We start from the raw sequence: 18,571 nt of genomic DNA on the forward strand, positions 1-18,571 counted from the left end.
TTGTCTTTACATATATTTAAATATGGAAGGTTTTATTTTATTTTTTGATGAATTAAAATGTTTTATTTTCTTAAAAATTTAATCATCCGTTTAAATTCATATTCATTCTTAAATGCATCTAATTTGTTATTATTATACATACTTTTTTATATAATAACATTTAAAATTATAAAATTAATTTTAAATATTTAAACGTATATATATGTGGTGTACTTTTATATTGTTTTTATAATTTATGTATTCAAAATTTGATTATAGACTCCTGATGCAGGCCTAACGGCCGAAACACGATGTTGTGTCGAGTCTTTATACCGCAATAAACATCTTTATTATTATATATCCTTTCAGTCTTTGGAATCCTTGGTCGCCCTCCCACTTTTATTTCATTTCTTGTTGTTGTCCGTGGGGCGTCTAGAGTTCTCTGCCTTCTGGCGGATATTTTTTCTCTGTTTCTTTCTCTACAACATTAGCAAAATTCGTCCCTTCATCTCTGAGCACTCTACCAGAACCCTTATCCACACTTTTATCACCTCTCGTCTTGATTATTGTAACCTAGTTTTCACCGGCCTCCCTCTTAGCCATCTCTCTCCTCTTTAATCAATCCAAAACTCTGCTGCGTGACTCATCTTCCGCCGAAGTCGCTATGCTCACATTAGCCCTCTCCTTAAGTCAGTCCACTGGCTCCCTATCCGTTTCCGTATTCAATTCAAACTTCACCTATTAACCTATAAGTGCATTCACTCTGCCGCTCCCCAGTACCTCTCCACTCTCGTCTCTCCCTACGCCCCCCCCCCCCCCCCGAGTACTCCGTTCTGTAGAAAAATCTCTCTTATCCATCCCCTTCTCCCCTACTGCTAATTCTAGACTCCATTCCTTTTGTCTTGCTGCACCTCATGCCCGGAATAGACTTCCCGAGCCTGTACGTCTAGCCCCCATCTTTGGCCGTTTTCAAGTCCAAATTTAAAGCCCACCTCTTTACCACTGCTTTTGACTCCTAACCATTGCTCACTTGTCCTGTCCTTTATCCTCACCTCTCTGTTCCCTTACCCTTAATTGTTCTGTCTGTTTTCCTGTCTTATCTAGATTGTAAGCTCTTTGAGCAGGGACTGTCTCTTTTTGTGTATGGTGTACAGCGCTGCGTATGCCTTGTAGCGCTATAGAAATGATAAATAGTAGTAGTAGTAGTAAACTGGAGGATTGTGAGGTTTCTCAAATCAAATGGCCTGCAGGACCTGAGGCATCATGGCTTTACTAGAGGTAGGTTGTGTCAGACGAATCTGATCGGTTTCTTTGACCAAACAGATGGATGTGGGAGGGGTGCTAGGTGTGGTGTACTTGGATTTTAGCAGAGCCTTTGACATGATTCCGCACAGGCAACTGATTAATAAACTGAATGCCCTCAGTATGAGACCTAAAGTGACTGACTGGGTTAAAAACTGGTTAATTGGGAGGAGACAGAGGGTAGTGGTAAATGGAGCTTGCTCTAAGGAAAGGGATGTTAACAGTGGTGTACCGCAGGGATTGGTCCTTGGGCTGGCTCTTTTTAACATCATTGTGAGCGATATTGCGGAAATGCTGTCTGGTAAGGTTTGTCTCTTTGGGGATGATACCAAATTCTGTAATTGGGTGGACACCCCGGAGGGTATGGATGGCATGAAGAAGGATCTAGCAAAGCTTGAAGAATACTCTGATAATTGGCAACTAAGATTTAATGCTAAGAAATGCAAGGTCATGCACTTGGGTGTCAAGAATCCAAGGGCACAATATAAGGGGTGAAGTGCTTCTGTGTACAGAAGAAGAGCAGGACTTGAGGGTGATTGTGTCTGATAACCTTAAGGTGACCAAACAGGTAGAAAAGGCGATGGTCAAAGCCAGAAGAATGCTTGGGTGCATAAGGAGAGGGATGACCAGCAGGAAAAAAAAGAGGTGATAATGCCCTTGTATAAGTCTCTGGTGAGGCCCCATTTACAGTACTGCGTGCAATTCTGGAGACCACACCTACGGAAAGATATAAACAGGATGGAGTCAGTCCAGAGGGTGGCTACCAAATTGCTAGCAGTCTCGGTCAAAAAACATATAGTGATAGGCTTATGAACCTTATAACTTGTACATGCTGGAAGAGAGGCGGGAGAGAGGAGATATGATAGAAACATTTAAATACCTCAGTGGCGTTAATGTACAGGAGGTGAGCCTTTTTCAAATGAAGGAAAACTCTGGAATGAGAGGGCATAGGATGAAGTTAAGAGGAAATAGGCTCAGGAGGAATCTAAGAAAAATACTATGGTTTAGTCAGCTCCTGAAACCTGAAAATGTAGTGCTGGAGGCCAGACATGGCCCGGCATTCAATTTCCAGGCATAACGCTGATGGCTGAATATCAACCCCTATAACTAAAGCAAGCAGTGGCACAACACAAAAATTGGATCGGATTCTTTGAACTGACCTGGATAAGATGACAATTAGGATGTGCATTCATCTGAAACAACGTACAATATGTCATGTCATTTCTTGTTGTTTTAAAATTATAGAACCCCCCCCCCCCCCCCCCAAAAAAAAATGTTGGTGGTTTTTTGTTTGGTTGCTAATAGCACTCACTATTGTTTCATAGTACATGGTACTGAAGATAGTACATGCTGTCAAAGATTAGTGTGCACTATTCCAACATGACAACCCAAAACAAAAATCTTTCACAACAAAACAAATGAGAAAACCCCCCAGAAACAACATGATAAACTGAAATGAAACCTTTTCCAGTCCATACCCCCAGTGACAACAACCCGGATCCCAGCAGTTCTGCAAGGGAGACAGAGGGAGACCTGACAAGGTTCAAAGAACAGCGACCAAACTGATAAAGGGGATGGAATGGAACTCTTCTCATATGAGGAAAGGCTAAAGAGGTTAGGGCTCTTCAGCTTGGAAAAGAGACAGCTGAGGGGAAATATGATTGAGGTCTACAAAATCCTGAATGGTGTAGAACGAGTAGAAATGAATCAATTTTTTACTCTTTCAAAAACTACAAAGACTGGGGGACACTCAAGGAAGTTACATGGAAATAATTTTAAAACAAATAGGAGAAAATATTGTTTCACGCATTGAATAGTTAAGCTCTGGAACTCTTTGTCGGAGGATGTAGGTTAAAATACGGTTTGGACAAGTTCCTGGAGGAAAAGTCCATAGTCTGCTATTGAGACAGACATGGGGAAGCTACTGCTTGTTGATACTATTTGGGTTTCTGCTGGGTACTTGTGACCTGGATTGGCCACTGTTGGAAACAGGATACTGGGTTAGATGGACCATTGATGAATTTCCCTAGGAAATCCCTATCTCAGTTGATGGCACCCTCATCCTCCCCATTTCATCTGCTCGCAACCTCGGAGTCATCTTCAACTCCTCCCTTTCCTTCTCTGCGCACATCCAGCAGATAGCCAAGTCCTGTTGCTTCTTTCTCTTTAACATCAGCAAAATTCGCCCTTTCCTCTCTGAGCACACCACCCGTACTCTCGTCCACGCTCTCATTACCTCTCGCCTTGACTACTGCAACCTACTCCTTACTGGCCTCCCACTTAGCCATCTATCCCCACTTCAATCTGTTCAGAACTCTGCTGCATGTCTTATATTCCGCCTGAACTGATATACTCATATCACACCTCTTCTCAGGTCACTTCACTGGCTTCCAATCAGATACCGCATACAGTTCAAGCTTCTCCTTCTTACCTACAAATGCACTCAGTCTGCAGCCCCTCATTGCCTCTCTACCCTCATTTCCCCTTACGTTCCCGCCCGTAACCTCTGCTCACAGGACAAATCCCTCCTCTCAGTACCCTTCTCCACCACCGCCAACTCCAGGCTCCGCTCATTCTGCCTCGCCTCACCCTATGCTTGGAATCAACTTCCTGAGCCCTTACACCAAGCCCCCTCCCTACCCATCTTCAAATCCTTGCTCAAAGCCCACCTCTTCAATGTTGCTTTCGGCACCTAACCTTTATACCTTTCAGGAAATCTAGACTGCCCCTATTTGACTGACTGTACATTTGTCCTTTAGATTGTAAGCTCCTTTGAGCAGGGACTGTCCTTCTATGTTAAATTGTACAGCGCTGCGTAACCCTAGTAGCGCTTTAGAAATGTCAAGTAGTAGTATTAGTAGTAAATGTGTGACACAGAACGTAGGAACATAAGAATAAACATACTGGGTCAGACCAGTAGTCCATATAGCCCAATATCCTGCTTTCAGAGGTGGTCAATCCAGGCCACAAGTGTCTGGCAGAAACCCAATTAGTAGCACTATTCCATGCAACCAATCCCAGAGCGAGCAGAAGCTTCCCTCATGTCCATCTCAATAACAGACTATGGACTTTTCCTCCAGGAACTTATCCAAACCTTTTTTAAACCCAGATACGCTAACCACTGTTACTACATCCTCTGGCAAAAAGTTCCAGAACGTAACTATTTACTGAGTGAAAAAATATTTCCTCATATTTGTTTTAAAAGTGTTTCCATGTAGCATTTATGCTCTTATGCTACTGTGGGGCTGCCGTGCTGCTATGACTGCTTCCTTGTACTGCTACCACTCACCACGGCTCCCACCAGAAGATGTTTTCTACGGTCTGTTCATCCTGCTAGTGCTAATGTCATTGCCCTCACAGTGTACCATATCTTTCACTTCCTAAGAATGCTCTTTTATTGGGAAATGATACAGAAACATTGAAGATATTTGCGGTTTCATTTCTTGTAATTTTCAAAATGACAGAACAGGAAATAAGCCAAATTTCATTTTGGTTTTTTATTTTCAGCACACGTTAAAAATGAATTAAGTGCACTTTAAAGGCTCTTAGGAGGTAATTCTATAACTGTGTGTATATATTCAGGCACCCAAAGGGCAGCTATTCTAGAAAGGAAAGTAGTGTAGCCCGGTATAAACACACATATGCACTTACAGAAAAGTACTTCTGCCAGCCATAGAGTTAGTGTAAGTGCCAGAGATATATTTGTAACTTACAGTATTCTATAAGCTATAGGCATAAATGAGACATACCCATGCTCTGCCCAGACTTCTCCCATGTAACATAGTAACATAGTAAATGATGACAAATAAAGACCTGTACAGTCCATCCAGTCTGCCCAACAAGATAAACTCATTTACATGATGTGTGATACTTTATATGTATACCCGAGTTTGATTTGTCCTTGCCTTTCTCAGGGCACAGACTGTAGAAGGCTGCCCAGCACTCTTCTTGTACTAAGTTCTGGAGCTAACGTCGAAGCCCCTTAAAATTTACAATCCAGCCCATCCCTATCTATTCAGTCACAATCAGGGCATAGACCGTAGAAGTCTGCCCAGCTCCCATTTTGTTTCCCAATTACCAGCGTCGCCACCAGGGCTTTTTTTGAGGGGGTACTGAGTACTGGCACCTTTTCCATTGTCTACTAAAATTGACCCAAGGAACCCAAGTTTTAATGATAGAGCTCAGGCTCTACACACCAATTCTGTCTTGTTATAGATTCTGTGACTGATTGCAGGGGGCTGGCTATTATGGGGTGGGTCCCTCAGTGATCACTCCTCTCCTGAAGAGTGTCCTAGCATTTGAGTACCGACACCTTTTTTGCTAGAAAAAACACACTGGTCGCCACCCAATCTCCCCTAAGATTCCACGGAACCATTCCTTCTAAACAGGATTCCTTTGTGTTTATCCCACGCATGCTTGAATTCCATTACTGTTTTCACCTCCACCACCTCCCACGGAAGGGCATTCCACATATCCACCACCCTCTCTGTGAAAAAATACTTCCTGTCATTACTCCCAAGTCTGCCCCCCTTCAACCTCAATTCATGTCCTCTAGTTCTACTGCCTTCCTGCCTCCGAAAAAGGTTCATTTGCAAATTAATACCTTTCAAATATTTGAACGTCTGTATCATGTCACCCCTGTTTCTCCTTTCCTCTAAGGTATACATGTTCAGGTCAGCAAGTCTCTCCTCATATGTTTTGCAACACAAATCTCATACCATTTTTTGTAGCTTTTCTTTGCACCGCTTCCAGTCTTTTTACATCTTTAGCAAGATATGGCCTCCAAAACTGAACACAATACTCCAAGTGGGGCCTCACCAACGACTTGTAGAGGGGCATCAACACCTCCTTTCTTCTGCTGGTTATGCCCCTCTCTATGCAGCCTAGCATCCTTCTGGCCACGGCCATCACCTTGTCGCATTATTTCTTCACTTTTAGATCCTCAGACACCAACATCCCAAGGTCTCTCTCCTGGTAAAGCTTACTAATCTCTCCCCTCCTATTCGGTATTTCTCTTTCAGGTTTCTGCACCCCAAGTGCATCACTCTACACGTCTTGGAATTAAATTTTAACTACCAGACCCTCGACCATTCTTCTAAGGTTTGGAGATCCCTTCTCATCATTTCTACTCCCTCCAGGGTACCCACCCTATTGGCTATTTTCGTGTCATCCGCAAAAAGGCACACCTTTCCTTCCAACCCTTCAGCAATATCTCCCACAAATATATTAAACAGAATAGGCCCCAGCACCGACCCCTGAAGAACTCCACTGCTCACCTTCCTTTCCTTCGAGCAGATTCCATTTACCACCACCCTCTGCCACCTGTTGGTCAACCAGTTTCTTATCCAGTTCACCATTTTCGGTCCTAAGTTCAACCCTTTCAGCTTATTCACAAGTCTGCTGTGGGGGACCATATCAAAGGGTTTGCTGAAGTCCAAGTATATTACATCTAGCGCACGTCCTTCATTCAGTTTTTTGGTCACCCAGTCAAAGAAATCAATAAGATTCGTTTGGCAGGATTTTCCTTTGGTAAAGCCATGTTGCCTCGGGTCCTGTAACCCAGTGGCGTAGTAGGGGGGCTGCTACCCGGGGCGGGGCGGTTCGCCGTTGCACCCCCCCCCGGGTGCAGCACGATGACATCCCCCCTCCCCCCCACCAGCTCCCGCACCCTACCTTTAAAAAGAATGTCGGAATCTGAGGCGAGGCACAGCCCCTCGCGCCTGCCCTGCACGTAAAAGAAATGTGGACCGTCGGGCCTTCTCTCACTTTGTCTGTCCCGCCCTTGCGGAAATAGGAAGTTGAGTCAGCGGAGGGTGGGACAGATAGAGCGAGGGAAGGCCCGACGGTCCACATTTCTTTTACGTGCAGGGCAGGCGCGAGGCGCTGCGCCTTGCCTCGGATTCCGATATTCTTTTTAAAGGTAGGGTGCGGGAGCTGGTCGGGGAGTGTCGATATGCTGAGGGGGGGAGCTGGCAGGGAGCACACCCCCTGAGCTGACACCCGGGGCAGACCGCCCCCCCCCCCGTCCCCCCTTGCTACACCACTGCTGTAACCCGTCAGCTTCTAGAAAGTTAACTATCTTTTCATTCAGCAGCGACTCCATTATTTTTCCTACCACCAACGTGAGACTTACCAGTCTGTAGTTTCCCACTTCTTCCCTGTCTCCACTTTTGTGAAGAGGGACCATATCCGCCCATCTCCAATTCCGCGGAACCTCTACCGTCTCTAAAGATCTATTAAATAAATCTTTAAGAGGTCCAACCAGGACCTCTCTGAGCTCCCTCAGTATCCTGGGATGTATCCCATCCGGCCCCATAGCTTTGTCCACCTTCAGGTTCTCAAGCTGTTTATAAACTCTTTCTTCCGTAAACGGTGCAGTATCCACTTCATTCCCAGATGTTCCCTCGGCAGCCGACCAAGGTCCTTCTCCAGGATTTTCCTCCGTGAACACTGAAGAGAAATAATTGTTTAGCACGTTCGCTTTATCTTCATCACTCTCCACATGACATAGCCATTCTCATTATCTTTCTGTCTCACAATTCCATTCCTATTTCTTCTCCTTTCTCCAATATATCTGAAAAAAGGTCTTGTCACCTCTCTTTACATCCTTAGCCATTTTTTTTCTTCCGCTCATGCTTTCGCTAGCCGTACAGTATGTCTATCTTCATTTCTTTGAGTTTAATCCGATAATCTTTTCCGTGATCCTCTCGTTGTGTTCTTTTGTATTTCTTGAACAAAGCCTCTTTTGCTCTTATTTTTTCAGCTACTTGTTTGGAGAACCATATAGGGTTCCTGCTTCTCATTTTTGTTTACTTTCCTCACAAAAAGATCATTCGCCATATTTAGAGCAGCCTTTAGCTTGGACCACTGTTTTTCCACATCTTCTGCGCCTTCCCACGCCAACAGCTCCTTCTTCAGGTATGCCCCCATTTTATCAAAATCAGTACGTCTGAAATCCAGTACTTTGAGTTTTGTGCGGCCACACTCCGCCTTCACCCTTATTTCAAATCATACGGTGTGATGACCACTATTACATAGGTGGGCACCGACCCGGATATCGGAAACACTACCCCCATTCGTGAGCACTAGATCCAGTATCGACCCTTCCTTCATGGTTTATGTCACCATTTGTCTGAGCAAGGCACTTTGACAGGCATCCACAATCTCCCTACTTCTTTCCAATTCCGCAGACGGGATGTTCCAATCCACATCAGTCAAATTGAAATCTCCCAACAGTAGCACCTCCCCTTTCATACCAATCTTTTGAACAGGGGCGTAGCCAGATATCGGCGGGAGGGGGGTCCAGAGCCCGAGGTGAGGGGGCACATTTTAGCCCCTCCCAGGGCCGCCGACCCCCCCCCTCTGCCATTGCCAACCCCCCCGCCGCCGCCACCAACAACAACTTTGACCCTCCCCGTGCCGCCAACCCTCTCAACCTCCCTCCCGCTGCCAACCCTCCCCCGCTGCCGGCATCGCCTACCTTTGCAGGCGGGGGACCCCAACCCCCGCAAGCCGAGGTCCTCTTTTTCCGGCGCAAGGCTTCATTCAGTTTCTGTGAGTCTGACGTCCTGTATGTGCAAGACGTCAGACTAAACAGAACGAAGCCTTGCGCCAGAAGAAGAGGACCTCAGCTGGCGGGGTTTGGGGTCCCCCACCAGCAAAGGTAGGTGACGGCAGCGGCGGGAGGGAGGTCGAGAGGGTCGTTGACAGGGGGGTCCAGGGCCAAATCTACGAGGGCCAGGCCCCCATGGCCCTACGTAACTACGCCACTGCTTTTGAATATCTTCTATCAGATCCTTGTCTAACTTCTCCGTTTGCGCAGGAGGTCTGTAGATAACCCCCGTGTGGATACAGGTTCTGTCTTCTCTTTCCAGGATGATCCATAAAGCTTCTTCCTTTCCCCAGGTTTCCCGCATTTCAGCCGCTCTGATATAGTCTCTCACATACAGAGCCACTCCTCCACCTCTTCGGCCCTCTCTATCCTTCCTAAAAAATTATAGCCTGGTACGGTCACATCCCATTCATGGGAATCGTTGAACCAAGTCTCCATAATAGCAACAATATCCAAGTTCTCTTCAAACATCAGGGCTTGCAAGTCTTGAACCTTTTTACTTAGACTGCGAACATTTGTGCACATAGCTTTCCATGTGCTTAGTGAGTTTAGATGGTTTACTATATTTACATGACCTTTCCCTCTGCCATCATGTTTATTCTGGGGTGACTTTCCAAAATCCCTTGTTTCCTTTTGTCACCCCCACCCTCTAGTTTAAATGTCTAGAAACATATTATCTGAATTTGTTCCCAAGGATCCTTTTTCCCATCACAGAAAGATGTAGCCCATCTGTTATTTTTCCACGTATTACCCCATGCTCCTATATATCTAAAACCTTCTTCTTTACACCAAGACTCAAGCCACTTATTGAATTCCTCTGTTTTGCATAGTCTTTCCTCTCCTCTCCCCTCCCCCACGTAGGAATTACTTCAGAAAAAGCCACAGTCCGTACCAAAGATTTCAGTCCCTTCCCAAGCTTCTGGAACGCTCTCTGAGCTGTAATTGCTATTGTTGGCCAGGTCATTTGTCCCTAGGTGAATTACAACATCAGCATTTGAAGCCTCGCTCTCGTCTCGGATCACTTTCATTATTTGGTCTGTACATCTTGTAGCTGAAGATCCTGGAAGACATTTCACTAGGTTGGAGCCCCTGAACTGTGTTCCTAAATTAATGCCTCTGATAATGGAGTCTCCGAGTAGTAAGAATTTTCTGCTTTTCACCATTCTGTCATTATTTGGGGGATGTATCTTGGGTTGTGCTACTTTCATTGCCTCTGGTTCCTCCACAGTACTTTTTTCACCTTCGTAATGATGCAACACTGCAAAACATTTTGACAGGAGCAAGGCTTGGGAGGGCGAAACCAGGTACTTATGACCTGGATTGGCCACTGTTGGAAGCAGGACACTGGGCTAGATGGACCACTGGTCTGACCCAGTATGGCTTTTCTTATGTTCTTAAATGGGTATGAGTGTGCCTAAGTATGGCATGCAATATGTAACTGTGATAAAAAAGAGTAGATCATGGCTGATGAACTTAAAAATACTTTTATTAAAATAGCCCAGCGTGGCCATGTTTTGCCTATAGAAGGCTGCTTCAGGGGCTGCAACTGTTGAAACGTGGCAACGTTGGGCTATTTTAGTCAGAGGTGGACTGACCATTCGGGCAGCCAGGCAGTGCCTGAGGGCCCAGAAGCTCTAGGTGGCCCAGAGGCTCTGCCTGGTTACCCGCTGCTGCCGCCACACATTAAGGCACTCCCTGGTCCTACCTTGAAGGGCCGAGGTGGTCTAGTGGCCTCTGCGCGGGCAGAAAAGAATCCCATTCTTTCCTGCTTGCTGCCGCTACTCTGCGGTTCTGTCGTGTTTTAAAAATGGCTGCCAAGACTTCCTGTGGCAGTCTTGAAAGACTGCCAAGACCCACAAGACTACTATGGTAAGCCTTGGCAGCCATTTTGAAAACACAGCAGCGCCGGGCACAGTAGCAATAGCAGGCAGGAAAGAGAAGGGTTCTTTCCTGCCACTGAAGAAGCCACTAGACTGCCAGGTCCCTTCAAGGTAGGACTGAGAAGGGCCCACTTTGGCTCAGGGGTCTGTAGTGTGTGGGATGGGGTGACAACTGCAGCGGGAGAGGGCTGTAGTGTGCAGGAGGGGGCATCATTGCAGTGGTGGGACAGCGAGCCTTTACTGCCTGGGGGCCCTGACTGCTGTCAGTCTGGCCTTGATTTTAATAAAAGTATTTTTTAGGTTCATCAGCTGTGATCTATTCTCTTATATCACTATTACTGACTGTGGGTCCCATTTGCTCTTCTGTACTGATACGCAATGTGTGACTGACAGTATTTATGTAAGTGGAGGCTCCGCCCATGTACACACCCCATTGCACTTACAGTATGTGGCTATCGCACTTACGCATGCCGGTATAGACATACACAAGTGCCTATTAACCCCTCATTAACGTGCAGGCACCCAGATATAGAACTGCCCTTTAGGTAAGATACCCTGTATTTACAGAACATATGGGTTTTTGGCTTTTATGCCCATAATTGGCACGCAAATGTTAGTGCCTATTTTTTAGCATTTATAGTGCACACCTGAATGGTTTTACTGCGAACGCTTCACTAAAAACTTCCTAACCTGCTAAAACAAAATCAAAATTGAATGAACAGCAACAAAGTGAAGAAGAGTGATGACACTCACCTCCTCCATCCCATAGAAATAAATTCCCTCTGGCTTTGAAACACACCAATCGTGACCTTTAACTTTTGCCTGAAACCATTTCACACTGGCATTTGCTAAACTACAGAAATGGCTTGATAAATAAATAAATAGAGCTCTGGTCAAGCTCTGTGACTCTTGTGTGTTATATATGTACATCCTGCAGCCTGCCCCAGGTTTGTGTTTCAGTGCTTTGCAACCTCTGTTTATTTAACTCTGGATGCAGGAAGTTTATTGTAAAGCAGTCTGTCTTCCAAAAACTAGATTGCAAGCTTTACAGACAGCTCAAAATGCAGTGGCAATGATGCTTACTGGACTTCCACATTCAAATCATATTACTCCAGTTTTGAAAGAGCTGTGTTGGCTCCCAATATATTCCCGGGTCCAGATTAAGGTGCTTTCATTAATTTATAAGGCTTTGAATAACGAGGCGCCTTTAGCACTTGTGGCTGCTCTCAGAATGTATCAAAACTAAATTATCCCACTCTATTAACCGCTGGTAATTACAAACACTTATACCGATACAAACCAGGGTTCCCTCAACTTAACTCTGCTAATTTAAAGGGTATAAATAGAGAGCCAAAACATTCTAAAGCAATTCACTTAAAATACTAAATCACAAATTTTTGTGTGAAAGGAGATATTCTCAGAGGTTGTACTCACCCAAGCGGACCGCCCACTTGTAGCGTAGCCAGCGATTAATTTTTGGGTGGGCCTGGAGCTGGACTGGGTGGGCACAGACCTCTTTCCTCTCCACAGTCCACCCCCCGCCCGCCGCGGCGGCCGCCATCACATTTTGTGTCCACTCACGACCGCCCCGCCCGCGACAGCCCCCTGCACTGACCTGAAGGGCGTTCTCCCTCCAATCCAGCACCGGCGATCATAGCCAGCCTTCTACCACGTCCAGCGTGTGTCATCGGAGCTTCTTCTCAGGCGCGTCCCGCCTACTCTGCAACTTCCTGCTGGACGTGGTAGAAGGCTGGCTATGATCGCCGGTGCTGGATTGGAGGGAGAACGCGCTTCAGGTCAGTGCAGGTGGCTGTCGCGGGCGGGGCAGGCATGTAGCAAAAGTGGGTGGGCCTGGGCCCATCCAGGCCCACCCGTGGCTACGCCCCTGACGTAGCTATTCATAGAGGGTGGATGGGTTTCTCTATCATAAAATGTCTCCAAGTATATTACAAAACACCTGTGAGCAAGCCTTTTGCTCCCAATCAGATCAAATGTTCACCACTCCTAACTAGTGTATGTTATATATTATATATTAAATTACAAACAAGCTCTCTATTTATATCCTATATTGAACAAAGAGACTCTATCTCATGCTCCGTAATTACCTTCACAAGAATTTTTTGGCTCTCTATTTATACTCTTTTAATTAACAGAGTTAAGTTGAGGGAACCCTGGTTTGTCTCAGAGTGTATCAGCCAAATTGTAATCTATGAATTTGATACGTTACTGCTGGATGTTCTGATTTTTAGATTCATAAGACTCGATATTTAACGATTATTCAGGTAGAGGGTGCACAGCTTTTGAAATACAGTACCATATCGTTTATTAAAATTTTATATACTGTCTTCCTTGCACGCAAATCAAAGCGATTTACATTAAAAAATAATAATAAAACAGAACATCAGAAAGGAATGCCAACAAGTAGATAGGAAAGACCTAGCTATCGCAGACAATCTAGCTAGAATTCAAACCAAGATACAACATTCGTAATAGACATGTACGACCCCCCACCATCCCCCGCTGCAGAAATCAACCTGGCCATGTGCTATAGGCCTGCTGAAAGAGGTATGTTTTTAGAGATGTTTTAAATGAAGAATACGAAAGATCATATGAGTTGTGGAGTATTAGCTCGATAGAAAACAATTCAAGGTGCATCTTTTTCTTCAAGCTTATTGTACTTAAGTGCAGCAGTTTGTTTATTGTTTTGCTGGCTGATTACTTCAGAAAGTAATATAGCAGACTTTATGTATTGTGTGTTTTATGATGACTTTCTCTTCTGTTTGTTAGATTTTATGTGGTACATCATCGAGAATTGTAGGATAGTGCAATTTATAAATATTTTAAATAAAACAAATAAATAACATTATAAACAGTCAGGGGCCTGCTTGCTAAGTTACAGTGGGTGTTAGCATTCAGTAGCTGTGCACCCACACTCATGGCTACCGCACACTAAAAACAGCCAGCACAGTAAAAATTCTGAGCTAGCTGCTTAGCACAGGTAGAGGTGGAATCTGGGCAGCTCATAGGTGAAGAAGGGGTAGTAGTCAAACCCCTTCTAATTCCCCCCAATCAGGCCCTCCTCTGAATCAAAATGCTCCAAGTAACCCCTTCATCTGATCAAGCCCTCCCAAGCCCCCTGATTAAGCACCCTGTAGACAAGCCCCACCAAAGAGGTACCCCAAGATCCCTCCAGTAGCCCCCAGATATACCCCAACTCACCCCCAGGGGTTTCCTTGATAGACTAGTAGGCTAGGGCAGAACCCATCTGGCTCCAGGGTTCAAAATGGTGGCAATAGCTCCTTATATGGCAGGTTGCCTGAACCGCCCCCTTCCTCCTCATGCCGCTTTAGGAGCAAGGAAGTCGATGGTGTGCCTCCAGCTGCCAATGCCAGCGCTCCCTGAGCATGCTCAGAACGAGGAGAAATGGCAGGCAGTGGATTTCTTCAGCTGGCAGAGCTTCAGCATCCCCATTAGAAAAGGTATGACACCTAACAGAGCAGGGGGGAAGGAAATGTGTGGCCCCTCAGTCCACCCTTGTGCCCCCCCTCAAAAAATATACTCTATCTTAGATTAATTGCTGCTAAGTGATATAATTAGTAAAAGCCTGCTGGAATAAATATGTTTTCAGAGCTGCCTTGAATTTTGGAAATGAAGCCTCTGTACGCAGGGCCAATAGGAGAGTATTCCAGAGTAAAGGAGCAGCACAAAAGAATGTGTGGACTCTAAGTCCCCCCCCCCCCCCCCCCACCCCTGGTTTACTAAGCCACATGTCAATGCCAACACAGCCCAATCAAAGTGAATGGGCTGTGTCGGCATTAGCGCATGGCTGCCACTAGTGCAGCTTAGTAATCAGAGGGGTAAGTGCAAGACAAACGGGGGAATATGAAGTTAACCATCGTGAAGAGAGCATAATGTCCTAGGTCGAGTGTAGAGGGTGATAACAGAGGCGAGATATGAAGAAGTGCCATAGTGAAGCACCTTATGTGTCAGGGCGAGAATCTTGTAATGAATTTGAAAAGGCACAGGTAACTAGTGATGTTTCATCAGAAGTGGGGTGATATTTTGCATCTGAGAGAAGTCTAACAGCTAGGTTTTGTATAGTTTGCAACCATTTCAGTAAGTATTGAGGAAGCCCTGCATACAATAGTCAAATCTAGAGGCAATGACAGCATAAAGCAAAGTGTTCTGAGAGGTAAGAGCGAGCACAATAAAATTAAGTGATTAGAGAAACATTTTGTAAATAGAGTGGCAATTTGAGGTATAAAAGGCAGGTTACAATCTATAATAATGCCAAGGTAATTAAACTGAGTGAGTAAAGTTATGAGATTATTTCACAAGGTGGGCACAATTGTGGGTGAAGTAGGCAGCAACTGTCTCAGATGGGTTTAGTATCAATCGATTGTCACCCAGCTAGTTAGCCATGGAATCTAAGCAAGCCTGAATTTTAGTTAGGTTAATTTATTTATTTATTTATTAGGATTTATTTACCACCTTCTTTGAAGGAATTCACTCAAGGCGGTGTACAGTAAGAATAAATCAAACATGAGCAATAGGCAGTTACAGCAGTAAAAATATTCAACTAACAATAAAATTCAAAAAAACTGCACAGAGCAATTTAATTTAGAAACTACTGAATATATATATATATAGATATAGATATAGATATAGATATAGATATATGTCCTGATTATAAGGTATTGGTTTAGCACTTATATCCAAAGTCACTTTTTTATAATTATAAATAATGTAGCCTCATAAGTCCAGGGTACCATGTGCTTGGACACCAACTGAAATAGCTATCATCATTGGCTCCACCCCCATCCGAAAACAGCTGCAGAGCAAAAACTCCAAGAACCTCAAAACAGGAGAAAAAAGGTCTGCAGTAAAAAACGGAGGAGGAAGTTTTAATTGTGACAAATTTTAATCTAAGTGCTCAAACAATAACCCGAATTTACCACTCGATGTGTAAAGTTGAAAAACTCAGTTAGAAGTCTAGATGTCATAAAAACCACAAAAAAACAGGAACAAAAAAAGTAGTACTTAGCTTCACCATGGTAATGCTATCAAAGCAACAATCACGGGACCACTCTTGATTTTCTTCAACCCGAATGTTCTAAACGTGATAACTTGGGTCAAAATAATTTTCAGTCCGACGTATACATCTTATTTCTTAATATTAAAGCTGACGTATACATCTTATATTTCTCGACAGATATAGGAATCCCTCTGTTTCGATACTTCATCAGGAGAAAAGAAAGAAAGAAAGTGACCATTTCCTTCCCACCAACGCGAACAAAAGGCCCAAAATGGTGTCTGTTTAAATAGCAGGCACTGCAGTGGACTTCAGAAATTGCTCCCAGGTACATAGCTCCCTTACCTTGTGTGCTAAGCCCCCCACCCCCCACTCCCCCCCAAAAAAACCCACTCCCCACAACTGTACACCACTACCATAGCCCTTAGGGATGAAGGGGGGCACCTAGATGTGGGTGGGTTGTGGTGGGTTTTGGAGGGCTCACATTTACCACCACAAGTATAACAGATGGGGGGGGGGGATGGGCCTGGGTCTGCCTTCCTGAAGTACACTGCAGTACCCACTAAAACTGCTCCAGGGACCTGCATACTGCTGTCATGGAGCTGGGTATGACATTTGAGACTGGCATGGAGGCTGGAAAAAATATTTTTAAGAATTATTTTGAGGGTGGGAGGGGGTTAGTGACCACTGGGGGAGTAAGAGGAGGTCATCCCTGATTCCCTCCGGTGCTTATCTGGTCATTTAGGGCATATTTTTGTGGCTTGGTCATAAGAAAAAAAGGACCAGGTAAAGTCGTCCAAGTGTTTGTCAGGGACGCCCTTCTTTTTTCCATTATCGGTCGAGGATGCCCATGTGTTAGGCACGCCCCAGTCCCGGCTTCACTACGCCTCTGACATGCCCCAGTAAACTTTGGTCATCCCTGCAACAGAAAGCAGTTGAGGACGCCCAAAATCGGCTTTCGATTATGCCGATTTGGGCGACCCTGTGAGAAGGATGCCCATTTTGCGATTTGTGTCGAAAGATGGGCGTCCTTCTCTTTCGAAAATAAGCCTGCTGGTTATTCAAAGTTGTTAAATCGCAAGAGGCTTATGAAAAACTACAAGAGGACCTTACGAGGCTGGGGGACTGGGAATTCAAATGGTAGACGATGTTTAATGTGAGCAAGTGCAAAGTGATGCATGTGGGAAAGAGGAACCCAAATTATAGCTACGTGATGCAAGGTTCCGCATTAGGAGTCACTGCCCAGGAAAATGATCTAGGTGTAATTGTTGATGATACATTGAAACCTTCTGCTCAGGGTATAGCGGCAGCTAGGAAAGCAAATAGGAATTATTAGGAAAGGAATGGAAAACAAAAACGAGAATGTTAAAATGCCTTTGTATTGCTGTATAGTGCGACCGCACCTCGAATACTATGTGCAATTCTGGTCACCGCATCTCAAAACAAATGATATAACAGAATTTTAAAAATGTACAGAGAAGGGCGATGAAAATGGTAAAGGGGATGGGACAACTTCCCTACGAGGAAGACTAGAGTCATTTTGGAGAATAGACGGCTGAGGGGAAATATGATAGAGGTCTATAAAATACTGAGCGAAGTGGAATGGGTAGATGTGAATTGCTTGTTTACTCTTTCCAAAAATACTACGAATAGGGGGCATACAATGAAGCTACTAAGTAGTAAATTTAAAATAAGCTGGAGAAAATATTTCTTAAGTCAATGTGTAATTAAACTCTGGAATTTGTTACCAGAGAATGTGGTTAAAGCAGTAGCTAAGCAGGGTTTAAAAAAGGTTTGGCTAATTTCCTAAGAGTCCATAAGTCATATTAAGATGGACTTGGGAAAATCCACTGCTTATTTCTAGAATAAGCAGCATAAAATCTGTTTTACTGTTTTGGGATCTTGCTAGGTACTTGTGACCTGGATTGGCCACTGTTGAAATCAGGATACTAGACTTGATGGACCTATGTTTTGTGCCAGTATGGCAATGCTTGTGTTCTTATGTTACGGCACCAGGGTCCCATAACAAAACCACTGGGCAGGAACATCTTGTGGCTTGGTTGCAACACACTTGGCCATGGTGTCTTTCTTCTCTAAGGTTGCAGGTTAGGGAGAACCTTCTGCGTGTTCATGGTTGGAAAAGTTATATGGGTTGGAGTTGGGGAAAGGGACAAAAATGAGACTGAAGTTGTCTGATTACCCATAAGCTCCTCACTGAGCTGTGGCATGCCTTAGCTGTAGTGAGGGATTCACCTTTTGGATTACATCTTTTCTGATTGGCATCCTAAGGGTCATTGAACTAGTTGTAACCTCAAAGATGGGTGAATCTTGGAATAGTATTCTCTTTTGCAATGTGCTGGAGGAGGCCAAATTGAGACTGATTATTCATCAATCCAAGACAGACCTAAAGGGGAGGGGCCAGGAGATAATTTTGATGCAGGTAGAGTCTTTGCTGACCTGCCACCTACAGAATTCCAGGATATATATGGAGGTTAGGCCAGCAGGCTGCAAGCATTTTGTAGTACATATGGATGGTACTCCTTGACCCAATTCCAATTTGCTGCTGTCCTTAAAAAAATGCTTGGTCAGAGTCGGCCACAATCTGGCCCATTTTGGAATGCATTCCTTCCAAACTGGTGCTGCCACAAGCACAACAGATAGGGGGCTCTTTTTCTGTGCTATTCAAAGAATTGGCAGGTGGCATTCAGCAGCCTTCAAATCTTATATTAGATATGAGAGCAATAGCAGCTTTTCCTCACCTATTTA

General features: G+C 44.6%; 1 protein-coding gene across 1 annotated transcript in view; it reads left to right on the plus strand.

Moving 5' to 3' along the window:
• Window positions 1-16,045: 16,045 nt before the first annotated feature.
• IPCEF1 (interaction protein for cytohesin exchange factors 1) overlaps window positions 16,046-18,571 on the plus strand; it is a 240,779-nt gene continuing 238,253 nt past the window's right edge. The window contains exon 1 of the mRNA XM_030196563.1: window positions 16,046-16,133. The gene's annotated coding sequence lies outside the window, so the exon portion shown is untranslated. The remainder of the gene's footprint in view (window positions 16,134-18,571) is intronic.

Source organism: Microcaecilia unicolor, chromosome 3 (assembly GCF_901765095.1).
Source record: "Microcaecilia unicolor chromosome 3, aMicUni1.1, whole genome shotgun sequence".
In the NCBI taxonomy this organism is placed as follows: Eukaryota; Metazoa; Chordata; class Amphibia; order Gymnophiona; family Siphonopidae; genus Microcaecilia; species Microcaecilia unicolor.